This window comes from Oncorhynchus clarkii, chromosome 2 (assembly GCF_045791955.1).
Source record: "Oncorhynchus clarkii lewisi isolate Uvic-CL-2024 chromosome 2, UVic_Ocla_1.0, whole genome shotgun sequence".
NCBI classification, from domain to species: Eukaryota; Metazoa; Chordata; class Actinopteri; order Salmoniformes; family Salmonidae; genus Oncorhynchus; species Oncorhynchus clarkii.
This window is the reverse complement of record NC_092148.1, coordinates 38427734-38453227: the sequence shown is the minus strand read 5'-3', so window position 1 is coordinate 38453227 and position 25494 is coordinate 38427734. Positions and strand designations below refer to the sequence as shown.

The window sequence follows — 25494 nt, the reverse complement described above, 5'->3', positions numbered from 1 at the left end:
ATGTCACATCAACCCAGACTCTAAAACCCCAAACAGCAAGCAATGCAGGTGTAGAAGCACGGTGGTTAGGAAAAATTCCCTAGAAAGGCCGGAACCTAGGAAGAAACCTCAGGCTGACTGGCTCTCGTTCAGGCAAATGAGAAATAAGTGCACTGAGGCTATCCGGAAGGCCAAAGTTAGTTAAAGAAGCAGTTCTCTCTCTGGGTCTAACCTCAAGAAGTTCTTGAAAACGATTAAAGACTTGGAGAATAAACCCTCCTCGTCACAGCTGCCCATATCCCTTAATGTTGATGACGTGGTTGTTACTGTCAAGGAGCACATGGCTGAGCTCTTTAATCACCACTTCATTAAGTCAGGATACCTATTTGACTCAGCCATGCCTCCTTGCCCAGCCAACATTTCCTCATCTCCCGCCCCTTCTAATGCGACTAGCCTCGAAGCTCTTCCTCTTTTTCCTCTGCCTCGCTATAAAGTTTGTCCCTGCAGGCGTTCACTGAGTCCGAGGTGCTAAAGGAGCTCCTTAAACTTGGCCCCCAAAAAACATCTGGGTCAGATGGTTTAGACACTCTCTACCCCAAGGTTCGATCCTAGACCCCACGCTCTTCTCAATTTACATCAACAACATAGCTCAGGCAGTAGGAAGCTCTCTCACCCATTTATATGCAGATGATACAGAATTATACTCAGCTGGTCCCTCCCAGAATTTTGTGTTAAACGCTCTACAATAAAGATTTCTTAGTGTCCAACAAGCTTTCTCTACCCTTAACAGAATGTGACTGGCAGAACGGATGTTGTATGTGGAGGATGAGAACTGCTGTAGATATCTCAGATAGGGGGGGTGAGGCCCAAGAGGGTTTTATAAATAAGCATCAACCAGTGGGTCTTGTGACGGGTATACAGAGATGACCAGTTTATAGAGGAGTATGGAGTGCAGTGATGTGTCCAATAAGGAGCATTGGTGGCAGAATGGTAAATAACATCTTGCCGCTCAAGAGCACCCTTACCTGTCGATCTATAAATTATGTCTCCGTAATCTAATATGGGTAAGATGGTCATCTGAATCAGGGTTAGTTTGGCAGCTGGGGTGAAAGAGGAGCGATTACAATAGAGGAAACCAAGTCTAGATTTAACTTGTTGGTGACAGGGGGCAGTATTTTCACGTCCGGATGAAATGCATGCCCAAATTCAACTACCATCTACTCATCCCCAGAAGATAAGATATGCATATTGTTGAGGTTGATTATTTACCTTAAAAAAATACCTAAAGTTTTATTACAAAAGTAGTTTGAAATGTTTTGGCAAAGTTTACAGGTAACTTTTGAGATATTTTGTAGTCACATTGCGCGAGTTGGAACCAGTGTTTTTCTGGATCAAACGCGCAAAATAAATTGACATTTTGGATATATATCGAAGTAATTAATCGAACAAAAGGACCATTTGTGATGTTTATGGGACATATTGGAGTGCAAACAAAAGAAACTCGTCAAAGGTAAGTCATGAGTTATATTTTTATTTCTGCGTTTTGTGTCGCGCCTACAGGGTTGAAATATGCTTTTCTCTCTTTGTTTACGGAGGTGCTTTCCTCAGATAATAGCATCGTTTGCTTTCGCCGAAAAGCCTTTTTGAAATCTGACAAGTTGGCTGGATTCACAACAAGTGTAGCTTTAATTTGCTATCTTGCATGTCATGTGTGATTTAATGAAAGTTTGATTTTATAGTAATTTATTTGAATTTGGCGCTCTGCATTTTCCCTGGCTTTTGGCCAGGTGGGACGCTCCCACACAAAGGTTAAAGGTCCCCAAAGCACTTAAATCCCTGGATCACTCCTCTTTTCAGTTCGCTGCAGCTACCAGCTGAAACAAACACTCAAACTGGACAGTTTTATCTCAATCTCTTCATTCATGGATTTCAACTCTATTTTGCTCTGGTTGTGTTAAACAACCAGCAAGCAACTGAATTTCAAATTTTCATTGATATTTAAATAACTGATTTTGCTGACTTAAATATAGTAAGAATGTGACTAATTGCTGTCAGGTTTGGTCAAATATGGATAGAGTTTTCTTGATATATGGCCTTGGTGTTTTATGTTAGGTCATCACCATCTGTAGTTAGTTTTGGTCACAATATTTTGTTTCTGGTTAGAGTGATGTAGCTATATTAATTTGTAACAACCAAAAGAAAGCAGCACATTTTTACATTCAAAGTTAGTTACTAATGTCATTTACCTGTAATAAAGTGGGATTTTTGTAAATAAATGCAGTTTAGCTAGTGTAACCAACTTCATATACCCACCCAGAAGAAAGGCACATGAATACCCACACTTCAGGTTGACTTGGTTTTCATCTTCAGTAAAAGACAGGACGGTCACAGCCACACGTTCACTGGTTAGTTAAGACACAGGATATATTTTAGATAGGAGTAACAGTAATGATACATGTCCTCAATGTGAAGTGACATCAATCCATGAATACAGAGCACAGGTACAACCCTTTCTAAATACAACTTTCAAAGTAGTAAGAAAAACATTCAATAAAGAAGTCTTGAATGACTATTGCCTCGTTACACTTCTGTCAGGATGCTCTCAATGGTGCAGCTGTAAAACCTTTTCAGGATCTGAGGACCCATGCCAAATCTTTTCAGTCTCATGAGGGGGAATAGGTTTTGTCGTGCTTTCTTCACGACTGTCTTGGTGTGCTTTGACCATGTTAGTTTGTTGGTGATGTGGAGGCCAAGGAACTTGAAGCTCTCAACCTGCTCCACTACAGCCCAGTCGATGAGAATGGGGGCATGCTTGGTCCTCCTTTATCTGTAGTCCACAATCATCTCCTTTGTCTTGATCACGTTGAGGTAGAGGTTGTTGTCCTTGCACCACATGGTCAGGTCTCTGATCTCCTCCCTATAGGCTGTTTCATCGTTGTTGGTGATCAGGCTTACCACTGTTGTGTCATTAGCAAACCTAATGATGGTGTTGGAGTCATGCCTGGCCATGCAGTCATGAGTGAACAGGGAGTACAGGAGGGGTGCGTGCTCAGCCCCCTGAGGGGCCCCTGTGTGGAGGATCAGTGTGGCGGATATGTTGTTACCTACCCTTACCACCTGGGGGCGGCCTGTCTGGAAATCCGTCCCAGGGTCCTTAGCTTATTGATGAGTTTCAACACTATGGTGTTGAACATTGGGCTGTAGTCAATTAATAGAGTTCTCACATAGGTGTTCCTTTTGTCCATGTTTGAATGGCCAGTGTGAAGTGCAATTGAGATTGCATCATCTGTGGATCTGTGTGGTATGCACATTGAAAGGGTCTCAGGTTTCTGGGATGATGGTGTTGATGTGACCAGCCTTTCAAAGCCTTATATGGCGACATATGTCAGAGCTATGGGTTGGTAGTCATGTAGGAAGGTTACCTTAGTGTTCTTTGGCTTTGGGAATATGGTGGTCTACTTGAAACATGTTGGTATTACAGACTCAGACAGAGAGAGGTTGAAAATGTATGTGAAGACACTTGGTAGTTGGTCAGCGCATGCTCGGAGTACACGTCCTGTTAATCCGTCTGGCCCTGCGGCCTTGTGAATGTTGACCTGTTTGTAGGTCTAACTCACATCGGCTGCAGAGAGCGTGATCATACTGTCATCCGGAACAGCTGATGCTCTCATGCATACTTCAGTGTTACTTGCCTCGAAGCGAGCATAGAAGTTATTTATCTCCTCTGGTAGGCTCGTGTCACTGGGCAGCTCTCGGCTGTGCTTCCCTTTGTAGTCTGTAATAGTTTGCAAGCCCTGCCACATCCGATGAGCGTCAGAGCCAGTGTAGTACCATTCAGTCCTGGATTGATGCTCTGCCTGTTTGATGGTTCGTTGGAGGGCATAGCGGGATACCTTACAAGCTTCCGGGTTGACCTGCTAGCAATAGCTAGCGTGACATTACAGTGCACTGACTGAAGGTGCTAGTCAGTTTGTAATTAACATGGCTAGTTAAGCCAGCAAACACTTGCTGAAAAAGGCTTTAAATACATTAAAGGGAACATAAAAAAAATAATATATATAGTTACATTTGCTATTGACTTTGGATTTATGAACCAGTTTTCCAAAGACAATATTGTGTTGTAGAGTTTCAAACAGTTTTTAAGTACAGAGGAAGAAGACATGAACCTGCTCTCAGAATGTTTCTCAGACTGAAGAGCAGGCATAACTTTCCAAATAGGGGTGAAGAACTCAAAAAGCACTAGTTGTTCATTCATTTGATTTTTTATTTCACCTTTATTTAACCATGTAGGCCAGTTGAGAACAAGTTCTTATTTACATCTGCGACCTGGCCAAGATAAAGCAAAGCAGTGCGACAAAAACAACAACACAGAGTTAGACATGGGATACTAAGTCAATTACAGAAGGAAAATAATATAAAAATGGTAAGTCTGAAGACCTCTTGTATTGCCAACCTATTGCCAAACTGCAATGGCAGCAAATATGTTTATGCATTCGACAACTCATAATGATAAGGAAATTTTATTAATATCACACCTTTTTCTGAAGTGAATGGTTTCACCACTACATTACGCACAGTGCGAGCAAGGTTGATTGAAACTCTACATTTTCACTTTGTCACAGTAGCTAGATTCTAGGGCTAACATTAACCTTAGATAGCAACGCTAGCAGTAGCTCCAATTGCTGTTCTTTTTTGTATTAGCTAGCTAGCTTTACTAATATTCAAGTCATATTATTCGGTTTTCATATCGGGCAGTTGATGAGCTGAATATCAAGTTATCGAGATTGGAGTAAGAGAGACAAAAGGTGAGTTATTCCCACAAAGATTCGGATGCTTGTTACTTCTGTCAAGAATTGTTCACATATTGCTATGACAATGATGCATTTTTATTAATTCCTGAAGTGATTGGTACTCACGAGTGAACACATAACAAGCAATAGACTGGCAATAGTTAGAAATGTGAATGGTTTAAGTTCTGTGATTCTATTAATAAAACCAACTAGTTAACTTTCATTGCTAATACACCAGTGACTTTGTCTTTTCAGATGTGGCAGCAAAAATATATTGGACAGAAGCATCAAATACCTCAAAATGAGCAACAGAGGAAACAAAAAAACCCTAAAATGGCATGCCAGAGACAGGTTAGTTCATAAATGTGAACCAATCCATATATGTGTAAAGGCAGTACTCGGTTCTGAAATGACAAGCCCTGTATAATTCATTTTTGTGATTTATAAACTTGAGATTTCAGTGTTGAATACCTTCTGTTTATTAGGCAGGATAACCCTTTGTCTCCATTTCACAGGCTTTGTCAGTCATGTGAAGGAGATTACCACTGAAAAGTATTGTCATGCTATTGAAGGCAGTGCTATGAAGGGCCAGCCTTCTCAAATATGTTACATGAAATAGTGGTGCGAATTTTATGCATAACCCAAATTTCATGTATTTTCTTTGTTATGTCTCAGCAATAATAGGCTGCACTACACCACTGCTGGTCAGTCAGGTTGAGCGCAAATTGAGGCAGATTTTGAAGGTGAGTTAGTCCCATAAAGACAGACTGACTAACATAGTTCTAGTCTAGTTCTTATAATTTTCTCAAGGATTTTGATGCATATAACAATCGCTAATACACCACACTGACTGACTATCTTCTCAAGCGCAGCGGTATTGTACTGAAATCGGACACCCCAGACAGAGCATCAAAGACGGACATGAAAAAGCGAAGGCGGCATTGCCAGAAGACAGGTTTGTTATAAATGTGAACTAATCCAAACATTTGAAATGGCGTACTGAGTTTTAAATAGTTGAGACTTGTTCCACAGATTTTAGTGTGTTTTTTAAACTTTGAGATTCCAGTGTTCAAGACTTGTTTATTGGGCAGAATAAGTCATTGTCGCCTGTATTTTCACAGGCTTTGGTCAGTCGCTTAAAAGAGCTCTCTGCTGAAGAGGCAGCAATTTGATGGGGCAACTGAACATATGATGTCTGATGTGGAGACGGACCCAGAAGACCTCAATGAATTTGTAATAACCTCCCCACCCTGGTATTCCCCTGAGTTTGAGGACATGATTGCATCAGCACACCAGAGAAAAAAGGGTTAAAGCACACTTATGGGGAGAAAACGCTCCTTCAGAACTAAAACTGGAGCAAACGTCCACTGCAGTCCTAACTAGAACGTCCATAGGCAATCACCTGCACCTTAGAGACTATTTTCACTGACTCTTCACACCTGCTTCTCAAGAGACTTTTTGCACCAACTTCCACACATGCAGGTGCGCACACACACACACACACACACACACACACACACACACACACACACACACACACACAATTACTGCTACTATTTATAATTTCTTATATAAGGTGCTCTACCATGTCTACCACATTTTATAGTCTATACTGTATGTTCTTATTATGTGTGTATATACAGTATTTTCAAACATTACCCTCTTTTATTATTCTTTATTAAGGGTTCAAGTAGCGAAGCCCTATTGTAATTGTTCCAGTTCATTATTGTTATTATTAAGTTCTTTTTTCTGCCATTTTGGAGGGGAAAAGCAAAGGCCCAGGACTGTGCATCTTAGCAACATGGTAAAGGGCCAAGGGCAACATCCTCTAATGCAATATTATGCCAATTGGCCACATGGTGGCGTTTATAATAAGCGATTGAAAATGCAAACTTTTTAAGATCACGCACCCGTGTGACCTAGTCATGAAATTTAGTCCATAGGTCCCTCTCCTCACAAGGAACAAATTTCCCTCAAGAAACAATAAAGTACTCCATGATGGATTTTCTGCATTTAGAATTGTGTACAAATCACTTAAAGAACTACTCCTCTAGCACCGATTGACCGATCTGCACAAACACTTGACATGTATGGACCAAGTTCCCTCAACGCAATATTTTCTAGACTAGTCCCAAAAACAATATTCAATTCATACAAATCGCAGAAATTCATACAAATCAAAAGACATTCGTATTGTGACAAAAATTGGTACACATGTACCAAACACTGTCAAAACTCAACATATCTAAGTGCATTTTGATCTACCACATGGTGGCGCTATAACAGGCACATGTTTACATTTCTTGATCTGTTTGACTCAGAGTGATGAAATTTGGCACACATGCTCAGGCTGAACACGTTGGCTGTCAGGATCTTTAGTTTCCTTGAGTGTTGATGACTTCCTTAGAAAGAGAGAGGACACTGACTTTTGAGTGTTCAGAATTAAAACACTTAAGTCCACTTAAGTCCTGGCATGGAGGTGCCTACCCACTGGGTTGAATCAACATTGTTTCCATGTCATGACAATGAAATTACATTGAACCAACGTGGAGTAGGAGTTGAATTGATGTCTGTGCCCAGTGGGTAGTCTTCAGAGGTGTAAGGATAATTTGGCATCTGAAACTAGGGCATTTGGTGCAGTGTTAAAGTTTTAATGTCACATGCACAAGTACAGTGTTGAGTATGGGTTATTTTTGTTGACCTTATAATTGGAAAATAATTACCTAAACTGTCAGGACAATAATTTGTGTGCTTGTTTGTGTGTGTATGAGTGTAACTTACAGTATATTTAGTAACACAGGTAATGTTATACATGAACTAGAGTTTAGATACACGTTGGTAACTGTGTGTGTATGTGTGTTTGTATATTCCTGATTTCTTATAAATATTTGCCCTGGCCTGTGCTTAGGGCTGTGTGTTTATGTGTATGCATCTGTGTGTGTGTGTGTGTGTGTGTGTGTGTGTGTGTGTGTGTGTGTGTGTGTGTGTGTGTGTGTGTGTGTGTGTGTGTGTGTGTGTGTGCACATGCAACCATGTGTGTGTGCGTGTGTGTGCTCATTGGCATATTTTCCTGCAGCAATAGGATGTGTTTATCTCCCGTCAGTAACATTGGTTGGTCAACCAGCTAAAGAGAATGTGTGCAGAACTGCCATCAGTGAACAGGGGGTGCTACAGGACTGTAGAACCCCTCTAACCAATCAGCAACCAGATCTGGATGAGCCCGGCTACCCACTGGCAGATTCCTTTTTTCCGCTGTCGTCTCCCGACGGTCGTCGTCTCTCCATCTCTCCACCTCTCTCTCCCTTCCCCGTTTCCATCACCGTTCCTGGGATGTAAATTAGCTGCAGCGGGGGCTGTATGTTGGAGCATTGGTAGAGAACCAGGGATAGAGTGATTTAGAGGCTGGCCAAGCCAGGGAGGGAGGCACTGTGCCTGGGCACGGGGCTAGAGGACGGCTGGGAGGAAAGAGCTCTCTGGATGTATACCTGTGGAGGACGGCGCACCTCTTTTACCAACTGGGCCAGCTGCAGATAAGGTGCCTGCACAGTATGTGTCTGTGTGTGTGTGTGTGAGCATTTGTGTGCGTGCGTATCTGCGTGTGTCCATGCATGTGTGTGTGTGGGTGGGGGGGGGGGGGGGATGTTTAGCATTGATTCCGGCACTGATTGTGTCAGATGTGATTTTCACACTGCGACAGTCGGATAATCTTTTCCCCATCAGCTAGCATTTTCTACTTGTTTGTCTCTCCTCCTCTCTCCTCCTTTCCACCCTTTCTTCTCCTGCTGTGCTCTAACCAGCAGAGCTGTCTGCTTTTGTGGTGGGATTCACCACAGTGCCTCAGACCTTTGTTAAAATGGTGTCATTCATTTTTACATAAGGTGTTATTGACGAGCTCTGTGTTTTCAGATCAAATCAGTGCAGTTGTCACCGACAGGGTTATGGGCTGTGTGTGCGTTTCTTTGTTTTAGATCAGTGCAGTTGACACTGTCTAGAGGCAGTTTTGTGTGTGTTTGTGTTACTGTAGTGTGTGCTACTGTAAAAGCATTTCCTCTTGATGGACAGTAAACATAATTGTCGTCATGTATGCATGATTGCCTGTGCCAGTGGATTGGATACAGTGTGTGTAGCGTAATAGCTTGAACATACAAGATGATATGAATGTCCTACTGTATACTGATTCAGTGTCGTCTCTGTTTGTGAGGAAGTAATTGTGAGGAAGTGAGGTAGTCATCATTCCCAGTAAGCATAGAGCTCACTGTATGGCCATCCTGTGTGTTAAGTGATAGGTATTTGATTTGTAGATCCGAATCAAATAAAATGCTATTCGTCACATGCTTCGTAAACAACAGGTGTGGACTAACAGTGAAATGCTTACTTATGGGACCTTCCCAAAAGTGCAGACAGAAAGAAAATTATAGATAAGTAATAATAATTCAAGTAATAATAGATACACAATGACTAACAACAACTTGGCTATATACAGTGCATTTGGAAAGTATTCAGACCCCCTTTGTTAGGTTAGAGCCTAATTCTAAAATGAATTAAAAAAGGCACAGATCTGAGGAAGGGTAACAACAAATTTGGCATTATTGAAGGTCCCCAAGAACACAGTGGCCTACATCATTCTTAAATGGAAGAAATGTGGAAAAACCAAGACTCTTCCTAGAGTTGAGCAATTGGGGGGAGAAGGGCCTTGGTCAGGGAGGTGACCAAGAACCTGATGTTCACTCTGCCAGAGCTGCAGAGTTCCTCTGTGAAGATGAGAGAACCTTCCAGAAGGACAACCATTTCTGCAGCGTCCATGAATCAGGCCTTTATGTTAGAGTGGCCAGATGGAAGTCACTCCTCAGTAAACGGTACAGGACAGCCCACGTGGAGTTTGCCAAAAGGCACCTAATGGACTCAGACCATGAGAAACAAGATGCTCTGGGCTGATGAAACCAAGATTGAACTCTTTGGCCTGAATGCCAAGCGTCACGTCTGGAGGAAACCTAGCGCCATCCCTACAGTGAAGCATGGTGGTGGCAGCATCATGCTGTGGGGATGTTGCTAGTCAGGATCAAGGGAAAGATGAACAGAGCAAAGTACAGAGAGATCCTTCATGAAAACCTGCTCCAGAGCGCTCAGGACCTCAGACTGTACGAGGCAATTGAGGTAGATATCTACTTAAAAATCATACGATGTGATTTTCTGGATATTTGTTTTAGATTCCGTCTCTCACAGTTGAAGTGATAAAAATTACAGACCTCTACATGCTTTGTAAGTAAGAAACACTGCCGATTTTGCAGGTTATCAAATACTTGTTCTCCCCACTGTAGGTATTACCAGTGGTGTAAAGCCGTTATTTAAGTAAAAATACTTTAAAGTAGTTTTTATGGTATCTGTACTTTACTATTTATATTGTTGACCACTTTTACTTCAATACTTTCCTGAAGAAAATAATATACTTTTTACTTCATTTCCCTGACACCCAAAAGTACTTGTTACAAATGCTTAGCAGGATAGGACAATGGTCCAATTCACACAAGTCAAGAGAACATCCCTGGTCATCCCTACTGCATCTTGTCTGGCAGACACACCAAACACAAATGCTTTGTTTGCAATTTGTGTCTGAGTGTTAGAGTATGCCCCTGGCTATCCGTAAATTAAAAAAACAAGAAAATAGTGTTGTTTGGTTTGCTTAATATAATGAATGTGAAATGATTTACACTTTTGATACTTAAGTATATTTAAATCCAAATACATTTGGACTTTTTCTCAAGTAGTATTTTAGTGGGTGACTCACTTTTAATTGAGTCATTTTCTATTTAGGTATCTTTACTTTTATTCAAGTATGACAATTGGGTACTTTTTCCACCATTGGGTATTACAGACTGGGTCAGGGAGAGGTTGAAAATTGTCAGTGAAGACACTCTTGCCAGCTTGTATGTGTCCAGGTAATCCATCTGGCCCAGGTCCAGGTAATCCATCTTGTGAATGTGATCCTGTTTTAACTTCTTGGATATAGGGGGCGCTATTTTGATTATTGGATGAAAAACGTTCCCATTTTAAACCAAGATATTTTGTCACGAAAAGATGCTCGACTATGCACATAATTGACAGCTTTGGAAAGAAAACACTGACGTTTCCAAAACTGCAAAGATATTGTCTGTGAGTGCCACAGAACTGATGTTACAGGCGAAACCCAGATAAAAATCAGGAAGTACCGCATTTTTTTAAACCGCCTCATGCCAATGACTCCTTATATGGCTGTGAATGGGCCACGAATGAGCTTAGGCTTTCTGTCGCTTCCCCAAGGTGTCGACAGCATTGTGACGTATTTGTAGGCATATCATTGGAAGATTGACCATAAGAGACTACATCTACCAGGTGGTCGCTTGGTGTCCTCCGTTGCAATTATTGCGTAATCTCCAGCTGCAGTATTTTTCCGTTCGCTTCTGATAAGAAACCAACTGTTACGACTGAAAAACACCTTGAGGATTGATTCTAAACAACATTTGCCATGTTTCTGTCGATATTATGGAGATAATTTGGAAAAAAGTTTGGCGTTGTAGTGACTGCATTTTCCGGTCTTTTTCTTAGCCAAACGTGATGAACAAAACGGAGCTATTTCGCCAACACAAATAATCTTTTTGGAAAAAATGAACATTTGCTATCTAACTGAGAGTCTCGTCATTGAAATCATCCGAAGTTCTTCAAAGGTAAATTATTTTATTTGAAAGCTTTTCTTGTTTTTGTGAAAATGTTGCCTGCTGAATGCTAGGCTTAATGCTATGCTAGGCTATCAATACTCTTACACAAATGCTTGTGTAGCTTTGGTTGAAAAGCATATTTTGAAAATCTGAGAACAGTGTTGTTAACAAAAGGCTAAGCTTGTGTTTGAATATATTTATTTCATTTCATTTGCGATTTTCATGAATAGGAAACGTTGCGTTATGGTAATGCGCTTGGTGGCTATGATTACTCTCCCGGATACGGGATTGCTCGTCGCTAGAGGTTAAAGGTCTTACTCACGTCGGCTAAGGAGAGCATGATTACACAGTAATTCGGAACAGCTACTGTTCTCACGCATGGTTCAGTGTTGTTTGCCTCGAAGTGAGCATAGAAGGTATTTAGCTTGTCTGGTATGCTTGCATCACTGGGAAGCTCGCGGCTGGGTTTCCATTTGTTATCGGTTAGCAAGCCTAATGAGCAGCAGAGTAGTAGGATTTAAATCATAGTCCTGTATTGATGCTTTGCCTGTTTGATGGTTTGTTGGAGGGCGTAGTGGGATTTTTTTATGAGCTTCTGGGTTATTGTCCCGCTCCTTGAAAGCGGCCGCTCTAGCCTTTAGCTCCGTGTGGATGAACTGTGTGGACAATGTAGCAAATGCACTTATTAATGAAGCCGGTGACTGGATGAGTCCGGTTACATATTCCAGTCTGTGCTAGCGAAACAGTCCTGTAGCTTAGCATCCGCTTCATCGGACCACTTCCGTATTGAGCGCGTCATTGGTACTTCCTGTAGGAGTTTTTGCTCGTCGGCAGGAATCAGAATTATCGTCAGATTTACCAAATGGAGGAGGAGGAAGAGCTTGGTTGTCACACCCTGACCTTAGTATTCTTTGTTTTCCTCGTTATTTTGGTTAGGTCAGGGTGTGACATGAGTGATATGTGTTTTTGTCTTGTATGTTTATTGGGGCTGTCCCCTTTATTATTTGTATTTTGTATGTCTATGGTTGCCTAGATTGGTTCTCAATTAGAGGCAGCTGTCTATCGTTGTCTCTGATTGGGAACCATATTTAGGCAGCCATATTCTGTGGGTACTTTGTGGGTGATTGTTTCCTGTCTTTGTGTTCTCTGCACCAGATCGGTCTGTTTCGGGTTTTGCCACGTTTGTTGTTTTTGTGTTCATGTTGAGTTTCTCATCTTAAAAAGCATGAACTCTAACCACGCTGCGTTTTGGTCCTCCTCTCCTTCGATGGAAGAAATCCGTGACATTGGTATGTGTCTCTGTGTGTGGAGTTAAGGTGATATAGAGTTTATTCGCCTAAAGTTGCACAGGTGGCATGCTGGTAGAAATTAGGTAAAACGGATTACATTTTTCCTGCGTTAAATCACCAGCTCTAGGAGCATGGCTTTGGATGACCATTTTCTTGCTTTCTTATGGCCCTACAGTAGACAGCTCATTGAGTGTGGCCATAGTGCCGGTTAGTGGTGTGAAAAATATAGAAGACTCTACACCTTATGAGGTATTCTAACTCAGGTGAGCAGAACCTCAAGACTTCTTTAATATTATAGATTGCGCAACAGCTGTTAACAAAGGGACACACAACGCCCCCCTTGAGCTTACCCGACGCTGACATTCTCTCCGGCTGATGTATAGGAAAAACAGCTAGAATTTTATCCATGTCCTTGTTCAGCCACGTTTCCAAGAAAAAGATTAGTTCTTCAGGTCCCGTTGATAGGATAGTTGCGAAAGGAGCTCGTCCATATTGTTCTCCAGTGACTGTGCATTCGCCTATAGAATAGAGGGTAGAAGTGGTTTATTTACTCACAACAGTAGTTTCATCAGGCTGCCCGCACTTCGGCCTCTATATTGCTGTCTCGGGCCTGGTCCAGGGTGAGGCAGTATGCCCTGCGCTGCCGACTCATTGAACTACAAATCTTCTGTAACGTGTATGCTGGGAGTCGGGACGCAAGTTCAGGGAGTGTATTCAATAACTAAATGAACAAAACAAGAAACATGGGTAGTGTGCATACATGAACACTGGAACAGAAACAATAACGCCTAGGGAAAAGACCAAAGGTAGTGACATATATAGGGAAGGTCATCAGGCAGGTGATGGAGTCCAGGTGAGTCTGATGAGGTGCTGGTGTGCCTAACGATGGTGACAGGTGTGTGTAATAATGAGCAGCCTGGTGACCTTGAGAGCCGGAGAAGGAGTATACGTGACATCTTCATCCAAATTAAGGTTAGTAATTGCCTTTTTATGGTCAGAACCTTTTTTTGGTCATAGGAAAGATTGTGGAAACATTATGTACAAAAAATAACAGAATTGGTCAGAAGCCCGTAAAACAGATGCTATTGCATTCCAGTGCGATTCTTTTCAGATAAGGTTCAGGATTTGTTTGTGTAATTTTTTTATTTAACCTTTATTTAACAAGGCAAGTCAGTTAATTAAGAAAAAAATATTATTTACAATGACGGCCTACACTGGCCAAAACTGGGCCAATTGTGTGCCGCCCTATGGGACCCCCAATCATGGCCGGTTGTGATACAGCCTGGATTCGAACCAGAGAGTCTGTAGTGACACCTCTAGCACTGAGATGCTGTTCTGCCCTCACAATGTGTAAGCTACAAAGTTTGGCAGACAGCTTCCACTCTTCCAATAAAGAATCAGGGAGGCACTGGTGCCGTTAAGAATCTTTAGAAGATATTTTGTTTGTAAAACTGTAACAGATACAAAAAGGAGAAAATGTATTAGAAAATTAACTATATACATTTATGAAAATGGATACAAATAAAGAAGAGCATTTTATCACAAGCTAGCAACAATAAAATATCCTGAGCTTGCCAACATGACCATGCAGAAATTATGACAATTTACATCACAGGAAAGGTGCCACTAAACATATACACACAATCTAAGTGTTCGTATAGCTTAATAACTATACTTTACCTCGTCCGAGGTATCTGAACACTTAAAATAGTTATATACTTCCAAAACCCAAAGAAGTTAAATTCCGTCACGAAATGTTAGCTAGCATGCTAACAAATAATGTTAAGTGAATGGGCGATAGTTAGCGCAATTAGTTTAGCATCATCGGAAAAAAATGTTTAAAAAAACCATCAATATTCTAGAAACGCAATTTGAATTAGCAAAAGTATGTCCTAAAAACTTAAAATACTTACAGACTTATCTTTAACCAAGGCCTAGCAAGATGGAAACACATAACGAGTCTGTCTGTTGTTGCTCGGATTGTTCTGATAGGAATTAGCTCTGAACAGATGTTAACGAATTAAAAACTACAGTACCCAACTTCCCCACTAGTTGACAACAAAGGACAACATAATACTTTGTACAGAAGTACAACTATCGGAACAGATGCAGTGCCTTAGACCGCTGCGCCTCCCGGGAGCTCAAAAGGCGAGGGGTTGTGGTGACATGAACGTGGAAGATGGTGAATGAAGGCATAACAAACCATCGTTAAAGCTGATGTAGCTATACATTTCAGTCCAAAATATGTGCTATGGTGTGTTGGATCTATGAAATGTCCATGTTCTTATTTGCCACTGAGTGTTCGTTGTTCTAGAAGGGAGGAGTGAAAACTCGCAGACACATGGCCATCCAGAAATTGAGTTTCACAACCCTGGTTTACACCATACACCACCCCTTTCCCAATAAAATGTCTCCACATAACAAGTGTTTTCGCTCCTCCATTGGACTTGATTGATCACTTAATCTAGTGACTCCCCATCCCGCATGAGGGAGCGTAATCATCGACTGACACTAATTAACATAACGCAACGGACATAAATATTCCTAGAAAATATTCCTATTCATGAAAATCACAAGTGAAATATATTGAGACACAGCTTAGCCTTTTGTTAATCACCCTGTCATCTCAGATTTTCAAAACCGACGCTAGACAAGCATTTGTGTAAGTTTATCGAAAGCCTAGCATAGCATTTTGTCCAGCTAGCAGCAGGTAACTTGGTCACGGAAATCAGAAAAGCAATCAAATTAAATATTTTACCTTTGATGAGCTTCGGATGTTTTCACTCACGAGACTCCCAGTTAGATAGCCAATGTTCCTTTTTTTCAAAAATATAATTTTTGTAGGCGAAATAGCTCCGTTTGTTCTTCACGTTTGGCTGAGAAATCGCCCGGAAATTGCAGTCACGAAAACGCCGAAAAATATTCCAAATTAGCTCCATAATATCGACAAAAACATGGCAAACGTTGTTTATAATCAACCCTCAAGGTGTTTTTCAAATATCTATTTGATAATATATCCACCGGGACAATTCGTTTTTCAGTAGGACCGATTGGAATAATGGCTACCTCTGTATTTTAACGCGAGAATCACTCTGGGGGCATCGGGTGACCACTTGCGCAATGTAGCCTCTTACGGGTATTCTTCAACATAAATGCGTAAAACTACGTCACAATGCTGTAGACACCTTGGGGAATACGGAGAAAAAGTAATCTGGTTGATAGCCCATTCACTGCTCAATAGAGGCGCATTGGAACGCAGCACTTTCAAAACATGAGGCACTTCCGGATTGGATTTTTCTCAGGCTTTCGCCTGCAATATCAGTTCTGTTATACTCACAGACAATATTTTTACAGTTTTGGAAACTTTTGAGTGTTTTCTATCCTAAGCTGTCAATTATATGCATATTCTAGCATCTTGTCCTGACAAAATATTCCGTTTACTACGGGAACGTTATTTTTCCAAAAATGAAAATAATGCCCCCTAGTCACAAGGTTTTAAGGTCATTGATTAGTTATGAACTCCCCTCACCTGGTTGTCTAGGTCTTAATTTAACACGAATGGCAACTCTGGTGTACACTATGAAGTCTTACTAGGGTTTGTCATGTGGAGATGTAGGGATTAAGCTATACACTGACAAATAAAGAGACTCAATACACTCTGTCGGACTCTGTGCTCTATATCATTAGTGAGATGTGGCGTGATAGGCCTCTGTCCTTGTCCCGCTTGTCTTTGTACACACGCACGCACACACACATCACAGCCTGCTGAGCATGTTGAGCCCAAGGTGATTACACTATTAGAAAAGAAGATGCTATCTAGAACCTAAAATGTTTTTTTCAGCTGTCCCTATAGGATACACCTTTTAAAAACGGTTCCAAGTATAACCCTTTTGGTTCCTTTGAGGGTTCTACATGGAACCAAAAAGGGTTCTACCTTAAACCTTAATTGGTTCTGCCTGGAACCAAAAAGGGTTCTCCTATGGGGACAGCCAAATAACCCCTTTGGAATCTTTTTTTTCTGAGAGTGTACTAGTTCACACAATTACTGTGATGTGTACCATGTTTTGTGTGTCTGTGTGTGTGTGCGTCTGCTTGCTTGAGGGCCTGCATCCGCGTGTGTGTTTTAGACTGCATTTTAACTGTGTCTGTTTGTTTATGGTGTTTGTGTGTGTAGGAGGCGTGGTGGATAAGGACCTTCGGCACTACCTCAACCTGCGCTTCTCCAAGGGCTCCGTGGACCACGACCACCAGCAAATTATTAGAGACAACCTCTACCTCCGCACCGTGCCCTGTGAGTCAACACGCACGCATGCAGACACAGTCACTCAGTCATTCACTCCCTCACCCCTCAACCCACCTTAGAGAGAAGTTGCTTGGTTGTTATAACCTGACCCCTGACCATAGCTGAACATTAGGAATGCATTTCATTATTCCTCCTCTCCTTGGGCTTTCCCTCAATCTCTCCTTTATACAACTCGGCAGGTAGAGGCCAGATCCCTTTAGGCATCCAACCTATCCCTTTCAAACAACCTGTTTACATCAATGATGTCGCTCTTGCTGCTGGTGATTATCTGATCCACCTCTACGCAGACGACACCATTCTGTATACTTCTGGCCCTTCTTTGGACTCCAGACAAGCTTCAATGCCATACAACACTCCTTCCGTGGCCTCCAACTGCTCTTCAACCGATCACTGCCCGCACCTGCCCGCCCGTCCAGCATCACTACTCTGGACGTCTCTGACTTAGAATATGTGGATAACTACAAATACCTAGGTGTCTGGTTAGACTGTAAACTCTCCTTCCAGACTCACATGAAGCATCTCCAATCCAAAATTAAATCTAGAATTGGCTTCCTATTTCGCAACAAAAGCATCCTTCACTTATGCTGCCAAACATGCCCTGTAAAACTGACCATCCTACTGATCCTCGACTTCGGCAATGTAATTTATAAAATAGCCTCCAGCACTCTACTCAACAAATTGGATGCAGTCTATCACTGTGCCATCCGTTTTGTCACCAAAGCCCCATATACTACCCACCACTGCGACCTCTATGCTCTCGTTGGCTGGCCCTCGCTTCATACTCGTCACCAAGCCCCGCGTTATCTCAGCTCACTGGTCACCATAGCAGCACCCTCTCGTAGCACTCATATCTCCCTCACTAGCTTTAAGCACCAGTTGTCTGAGCGGCTCACAGATCACTGCACCTGTACATAGCCCATCTGTAAACAGCCCATCCAGCTACCTCATCCCCATACTGTATTTATTTATTTATTTATTTATTTATTTATTTATCTTGCTCTTTGCACCCCAATATCTCTACTTGCACATGCATCTTCTGCACAGTGTTTAATTGCTATTTTGCAAATACTTCACCACCATGGCCTATTTATTGCATTAACTCCCTTGTTACCTCATTTGCACTCACTGTATGTATGTATTTTTTCTACTGTATGTTTTGTTTATTCCATGTGTAACTCTGTGTTGTATGTGTCGAACTGCTATGCTTTCTTGGCCAGGTCGCAGTTGCAAATGAGAACTTGTTCTCAACTAGCCTACCTGGTTCAATAAATGTGAAGTAAAATAAATAAATAAAAGATGTGTCTATTGAGCTACACCCGCCCTGTGTTTGAGATGAAGTTGGGTACGGTGAGACAATCTAAATGCACCTGACCTGTGTTTGAGGTGAGGTATGAGACTATTGAGATGCACCCAACCTGTGTTTGAGGTGAGATTTTTGAAATGTACCTATGTTTGAGATGAGACTATTGAGATGCACCCAGCATCTGTGGGCTCTTATTGGCTGATTGACTCCGATCCAAGACAACATATTTGGTGTATTTGCAGTGCTGTTTCTAAGTTGGTTAAAGCTTGATGTACTACTTGACAGTTCTCTTAGTTTGATATCGAACAGGCTGTGTCTGAAATGTCACCATGTTACCAGTATAGTGCACTACATGTGGTTATTTTATAGGGAATGTGGTGCCATTTCAGATGCGCTCTATGTTAGAGTCCTGCCCTGCTCCGGGCCATATCAATTCCAAGACCCCAGACACCCGACATCAGGACAGATTTTTTTCCGCAACCCGAACTAACCCGCATAGAATTGTTCTGAGAGCCCATTACCCCGCAAAAAACATCAATGTATTTTGCTACTAGTTTTTATGACTCCAGGTTTTTCTGGAAGTCAACTTTTATTTTCAAGTAGTAGATGTATTTTATGCAATAGCAGTAGTGTAAATTTAATGATAATTAACAATTGTTTTCGTACCATAATCCATCTATTTATCCATCTTCTACCAACACACACTCTCCCCTTCCAAATGCTCTCCCTTTTGCTGCAGCATTATTTGTACAGTGCATAACTATCTATATGTATTGATATGTAGGCTACGTGTGCCTTTAAAAAACAAAAATATGTAGTTCTGTCCTTGAGCTGTTCTTGTCTATTAATGTTCTGTGTTATGTCATGTTTCGTGTTTTGTGTGGAACCAAAGGAAGAGAAGCTGCTGCGTTTTGCAACAGCTAATGGTGAACCTAATTATAACAACTCTGCATGTTCTCCGGTTTGTAAAGAGTAAAAATATGCTACAATCTGACCTGAATTGACACTCTGTCTGCTGAAAGAATCTACCATAAGTAATTCTTGGTGTGTGGATATTTACAGTGAGTTCCAAAAGTATCTGGACATTCACAAGTTGTTGTTTGCTTTGGTTCTGTACTCCAGCACCGTGGATTTGAAATGATAATATTACTGAGGTTAAAGTGCAGACACACAAATATTATACCCCCCCAAAATACTAACTTCACCTGTCATTGTAATGGTGAGAGGTTAGCATGCTTTAGGGGTATGATATGTGTTCTTCTGTAACTTTCTCACTCTTCATTATTCATGTTGAAATTAGCTAGGCTACTGAACTTCAAGTCTGTGTGTATGGGACAGAGGCATGAGCACTGTGTGTTTGTTTATTCTGGTTGCTAGGCAACCCAACACTATGGTGAGTGGGCTGCCTACAGCTACAGCTGCAGCAGAGGAGACTACATTAGTTTGTTTTATCACACTTGATACTCATGCGTTGTTTAAAACATCTGGGAACTTGGAAATCTCTGCCTTCTGCCTTCAGTGTGTTCAAGACAACTGTGAACTCTGAAAAAACCGAGCTCTGACTTGGAAAAATAGTTGAATGGTCATCCAACTCATCCTACAATTCGGAAACTCAGCCACCTTTCTAGAGCTCCAACTTTCTGACCTGAAGATCACTGACGTCATGATTTGACCTATATATATTTTGTCTTTCTTTAAAGCACCATTGTGATCTGATTTCCTCTTGATCAGAAAGCCTGAAAGTGCGCTTTATATTCCGGTAAAGCCTTTACCTCAAGCTATCCCTCAGAGTGCATCTCATCGTTATTTTCCTTCACACATTGTTCAAAGGTAAACGACCCAGAAAGATGCAAATGCACAATTTACTTTACAATTTACTCGATTAACAACAAAATAGGCTAAAAAACAGCCTAATGCATGGCTGGCTACTACTGCTTGCATTCACTCCAGACACAGATTTAGATGAAAGTAGGATAATTTGATTGCCCCATAGATTGTTTCACTTTTGAGAGGAGCAAAACGTTTCTCTCCCGATACTTACGCAACAACATTTGTACAACCAAAATAAACTATCTACATTTTATTTTCAAATGATCTGTCGCTTTGTAAACATTCCTGAGCGAGAATAAATAATAGCAAGCATGGGCTCAGATCATGACATAACGACAGACGTAGTCAGCAATGGAATAATTATACCAAACTAAACAACAGCAAGTAGACAGACAAAAACAACAAAATGGTCTCAGCAAAGTCAACAGGAATTAACTAGATTCACAGCAAATTACTAGATACGGATTCTGATTCATACACAATGTTTGGAGAAGGTCCTGAGATGATTGACTGTGAGTGAAACAGTGAGTGCGTGTGTCTGTCTATGAGAGCAGAGGGAGAGCGGCTTGTTCTAAACCAATCTTTGCAGCAGGCTCAAGCGATACCCCGCCCATTTCTTTACAGACAGAAGAACTAGCCAATAGTTGTTTAGAACACACAGCGCTTCATACTGTTTGAGTGAAATAAAGATGTGAGCTGGCAGCTGAAAGACACTTTTTTTTTTCAGATTACAGATAATTACAAAAAACACTTTTTTTTTTATTTTTATCTATTACAATACTCATTTTGTCCGAGTACTCGGCACACCCCTACAGGACTACTATGTAATGCTTTGTTGCTTGTAAGGGAGTCATCCATGTGTGAAGACTACTCTGGTTATACGTGCAAAGCAATAGAAAATATCTACTGACAAGAGGACAGAGCCTCTAGCAAGAGTTTCAGGGCAACAAAGAGTGTGTTGAATTCTCAAGAAATGCTATATAAATCCTTAATGCCATCTACTGTATCTTACTGTCTCTGTCTCTCTCTCTCTCGCTCCTTCACTCATCCTGTAGAAAAGCTCTCAGCATGTGGTTTCCACGGCAACTAGCCTCATTTCCAGGCCTGCGTTGTCATGACGCCCTGCCCCCAACTGCACACAGAACATGCACATTGCTAAGACACACACACACAGCGGTCACACACGAAAGTCACACATGATCATTGCTCACACAAACACAGGTGGGGATGCCATGGCTCTGATTGACATTTCATTGATTTTGACCCGACCAGCACTTTGGTCTGTCAATATGCACACACACACAGGGACATTTTACATTTTAATAATTTAGCTGAATACTGCATAAACTGTTTAGTAACACAAATTCAGTAAAATCTATTTTTTATGTGCCCACGTTTTCCAAAAACTGTTAAATATCTGGTCCAAGATTCAAAGATGTCTGCGGAAATAATGGCGTGTCAGCTAGCACGTTATACCTTGACTTTAATTTTTTACATTTTGATTATGGAATTACAATAACTAAATTGGATATACACCCAGCAATAACGAAATTTCGTCATGGGTCCCTGATCTGTACTATACAGATGCATAATTACAGACATTAATAATATTGTATTCATGGCGATATAGCCTGAATAGTTGCACAATGGTACAAATATGTAATATCTTCCTTTGCATATGTTGATATTATTCTACATAGCGGCTATTATTTTAATGAGCTCTGCCCCCAAACAAGACCACTTTTGCTGAATCAATCATTGACGTCTATGTTTCACAAGTTTGGACATCAAAGTACGGCACAGTAGTGCTCAGTAGAGTACAGTACATCAGAGTTCAGTAAAGTAGAGTACAGTGCCTTACAGTACATTATACTGTTCTCAATTTTAGTGTGCTCTGCTGTACAGTACTGAACTCTACTCTATTCAACTCTACTGTACAGTACAGAATAACGTACAGAATAGGGCTGTACTGCACTGTACAGTATGGAACTATACTCTAGTTAACTCGTTTTACTGTAGTGTATTGTATTGTACTGTGCTGTAATGTCCAAACTTGTGAAACATTGATTTCTATGATTGCTTCATATTTGGTTCGGACTATATTTGGAACAAATCAAGGCCAGTCCAAACTCGACCAAAAATCTACATCAGTGGATGTTCAAATCAAGTCCGGACGGTAACAATAAACAACATCTGCAGACATTGAAATCAAGCTCAGGGCGAACTGACCAAATTTCAACTACTTTTCAATGTCCATGGATGTCCAGTGTTGGTCAGTGCTCAGTGGGTAGGATGCCGGTTACAGTAAATGGAAAGAGAGGGAGCTCATGTGTAGTTGTCAATATGATCCGGGAGAGGTGACATTAACTGTAGAGAGAGAGAGAAGTGAAAAAGGCAGACACTTGCTTTGACTGCCAGATGACAGATAAAATAAAGAAAAACCGTTATGAGATGGACAAACTCATCAGGTGACCCAACTGTGGTTTGTGACTACTATGAATTCCCATTGTAGCCAATTCAATTGCAGTAATTCTGTTTCAGATTTTTCTGAAATTCTGTTACTGATTTTCAGTAAATCAAACAGTAGTAAAAACACAAACTAATTGGTAGGTCTACCTTGACATTTTACTTCTGTGAACTTTTTTTATCTTTAATAAAAGATACAGAAAGTGTTCATACCTCTTGACTTATTCCACATTGTTGTGTTACAGCCTGATTTCAAAATGGAAGAAATGGAAGAAAACTGCTCAAAAAAATTAAGGGAACACTAAAATAACACATCCTAGATCTGAATGAATGAAATATTCTTATGAAATACTTTTTTCTTTACATAGTTGAAATGTGCTGACAACAAAATCACACAAAAATTATCAACAGAAATCAAATTTATCAACCCATGGAGGTCTGGATTTGGAGTCACACTCAAAATTAAAGTGGAAAACCACACTACAGGCTGATCCAACTTTGATGTAATGTCCTTAAAACAAGTCAAAATGAGGCTCAGTAGTGTGTGTGTGGCCTCCACGTGCCTGTATGACCTCCCTACAAGGCCTGGGCATGCTCCTGATGAGGTGGCGGTTGGTCTCCTGAGTGATCTCCTCCCAGACCTGGACTAAAGCATCCTCCAACCCCTGGACAGTCTGTGGTGCAACGTGGCGTTGGTGGATGGAGTGAGACATGATGTCCCAGATGTGCTCAATTGGATTCAGGTCTGGGGAACAGGCGGGCCAGTCCATAGCATCAATGCCTTCCTATTGCAGGAACTGCTGACACACTCCAGCCACATGAGGTCTAGCATTGTCTTGCATTAGGAGGAACCCAGGGCCAACCGCACCAGCATATGGTCTCACAAGGGGTCTGAGGTTCTCATCTCGGTACCTAATGGCAGTCAGGCTACCTCTGGCGAGCACATGGAGGGCTGTGCGGCCCCCCAAAGAAATGCCACCCCACACTATGACTGACCCACCGCCAAACCGGTCATGCTGGAGGATGTTGCATGCAGCAGAACGTTCTCCACGGCGTCTCCAGACTCTGTCACGTCTGTCACATGTGCTCAGTGTGAACCTGCTTTCATCTGTGAAGAGCAGACATTAGTGTCGAATTTGCCAATCTTGGTGTTTTCCGGCAAATGCCAAACATCCTGCACAGTGTTGGGCTGTAAGCACAACCCCCACCTGTGGACGTCGGGCCCTCATACCACCCTCATTGAGTCTGTTTCTGACCGTTTGAGCAGACACATTCACATTTGTGGCCTGCTGGAGGTCATTTTGCAGGGCTCTGGCAGTGCTTCTCCTGCTCCTCCTTGCACAAAGGCGGAGGTAGAGGTCCTGCTGCTGGGTTGTTGGCCTCCTCCACATCTCCTGATGTACTGGCCTGTCTCCTGGTAGCGCCTCCATGCTCTGGACACTACGCTGACAGAAACAGCAAACCTTCTTGCCACAGCTCACATTGATGTGCCATCCTGGATGAGCTGCACTACCTGAGCCACTTGTGTTGGTTGTAGACTCCGTCTCATGCTACCACCAGAGTGAAAGCTTAGCCAGCATTCAAAAGTGACCAAAACATTAGCCAGGAAGCATAGGAACTGAGAAGTGGTCTGTGGTCCCCACCTGCAGAACCACTCCTTTATTGAGGGTGTCTTGCTAATTGCCTATAATTTCCACCTGTGCAAATGGAATAGACAACAACAGCATGTGAAATTTATTGTCAATCAGTGTTGCTTCCTAAGTGGACAGTTTGATTTCACAGAAGTGTGATTGACTTGGAGTTACATTGTGTTGTTTAAGTGTTCCCTTTATTTTTTTGAGCAGTGTATATTTTCCTCACATCTACACACAATAACCCATTATAACAAAGTGAAAACATTTTTTGAGAAATTTTACTAATTTATTCCAAATTAAATACTGAAATATCTAAAGCATTCATACCACTGAGTCGATACTTTGTGAAAGCACCTTTGGTGCGATTACTGAGTATTTTTGGTTAAATCTCTAAGAGCTTTGCACACCTGGGTTGTAAAATGTTTCCATTATTCATAAAAAATAATTCAAGCTCTGTCAAGATAATTGTTGATCATTGCTGGACAGCCATTTTCATATATTCTAAGCGTTATCATGTTCCTCAATTATTCAGCACATTTCAACTGTAGGCTATGTCGACACAGAACATGCTCAGGACGCACAGAGTGCACCCCGAGATATCAAGGTATCTTAATGGGGACCAACTCTGTAAAAAAAAAAATAGCCATATCCACTCTCATACCAATTGTTGATCACACATTCTCTACCGAAGCTCTCATATGGGCAGAGAAGGGGGGAAATGTTACAGCGGAACTTTGACATTCATAGTCGAGGCATGATTTGGTAATTCAATGTGTGGATTAAAGAATAAAGGTAGGAATTGAGACAGGAGTCAGGATTTTGGGTTTCAGTGGGATTGGGGCGGTAAGAAAATAGCCTAGGCTCTATAAAAGGCTATATAAGGCTACTACGTGAGTCAATAGATAAATAATACACTTGATTTAGGCTATATTATTGTATGCTAAATGTTTCTAATCAGTGATAGATGAACAAACAAGCTACCACTTCCACTTGTTCAGCCAGTGATAAAGAATCCAAATATACAGACAGAGATTCAATGAAACAAAATCACATTTCTTGATTATCAGACAAGTCACACGTTTTTGGTAGGGAGTAGGACAGGCTTTTTTAAATAAAAAAGTGTATATATATATATACAGTGGGGCAAAAACATGTTTAGTCAGCCACCAATTGTGCAAGTTCTCCCACTTAAAAAGATGAGAGGCCTG

At 41.4% G+C, this 25494-nt stretch overlaps 1 protein-coding gene across 1 annotated transcript in view; it reads left to right on the top strand.

Moving 5' to 3' along the window:
- The first annotated feature begins 8039 nt into the window (after positions 1 to 8039).
- LOC139367878 (membrane-associated guanylate kinase, WW and PDZ domain-containing protein 2-like) overlaps positions 8040 to 25494 on the top strand; it is a 291127-nt gene continuing 273672 nt past the window's right edge. The window contains exons 1-2 of the mRNA XM_071106232.1: positions 8040 to 8304; positions 16925 to 17041. The gene's annotated coding sequence lies outside the window, so the exon portion shown is untranslated. The remainder of the gene's footprint in view (positions 8305 to 16924; positions 17042 to 25494) is intronic.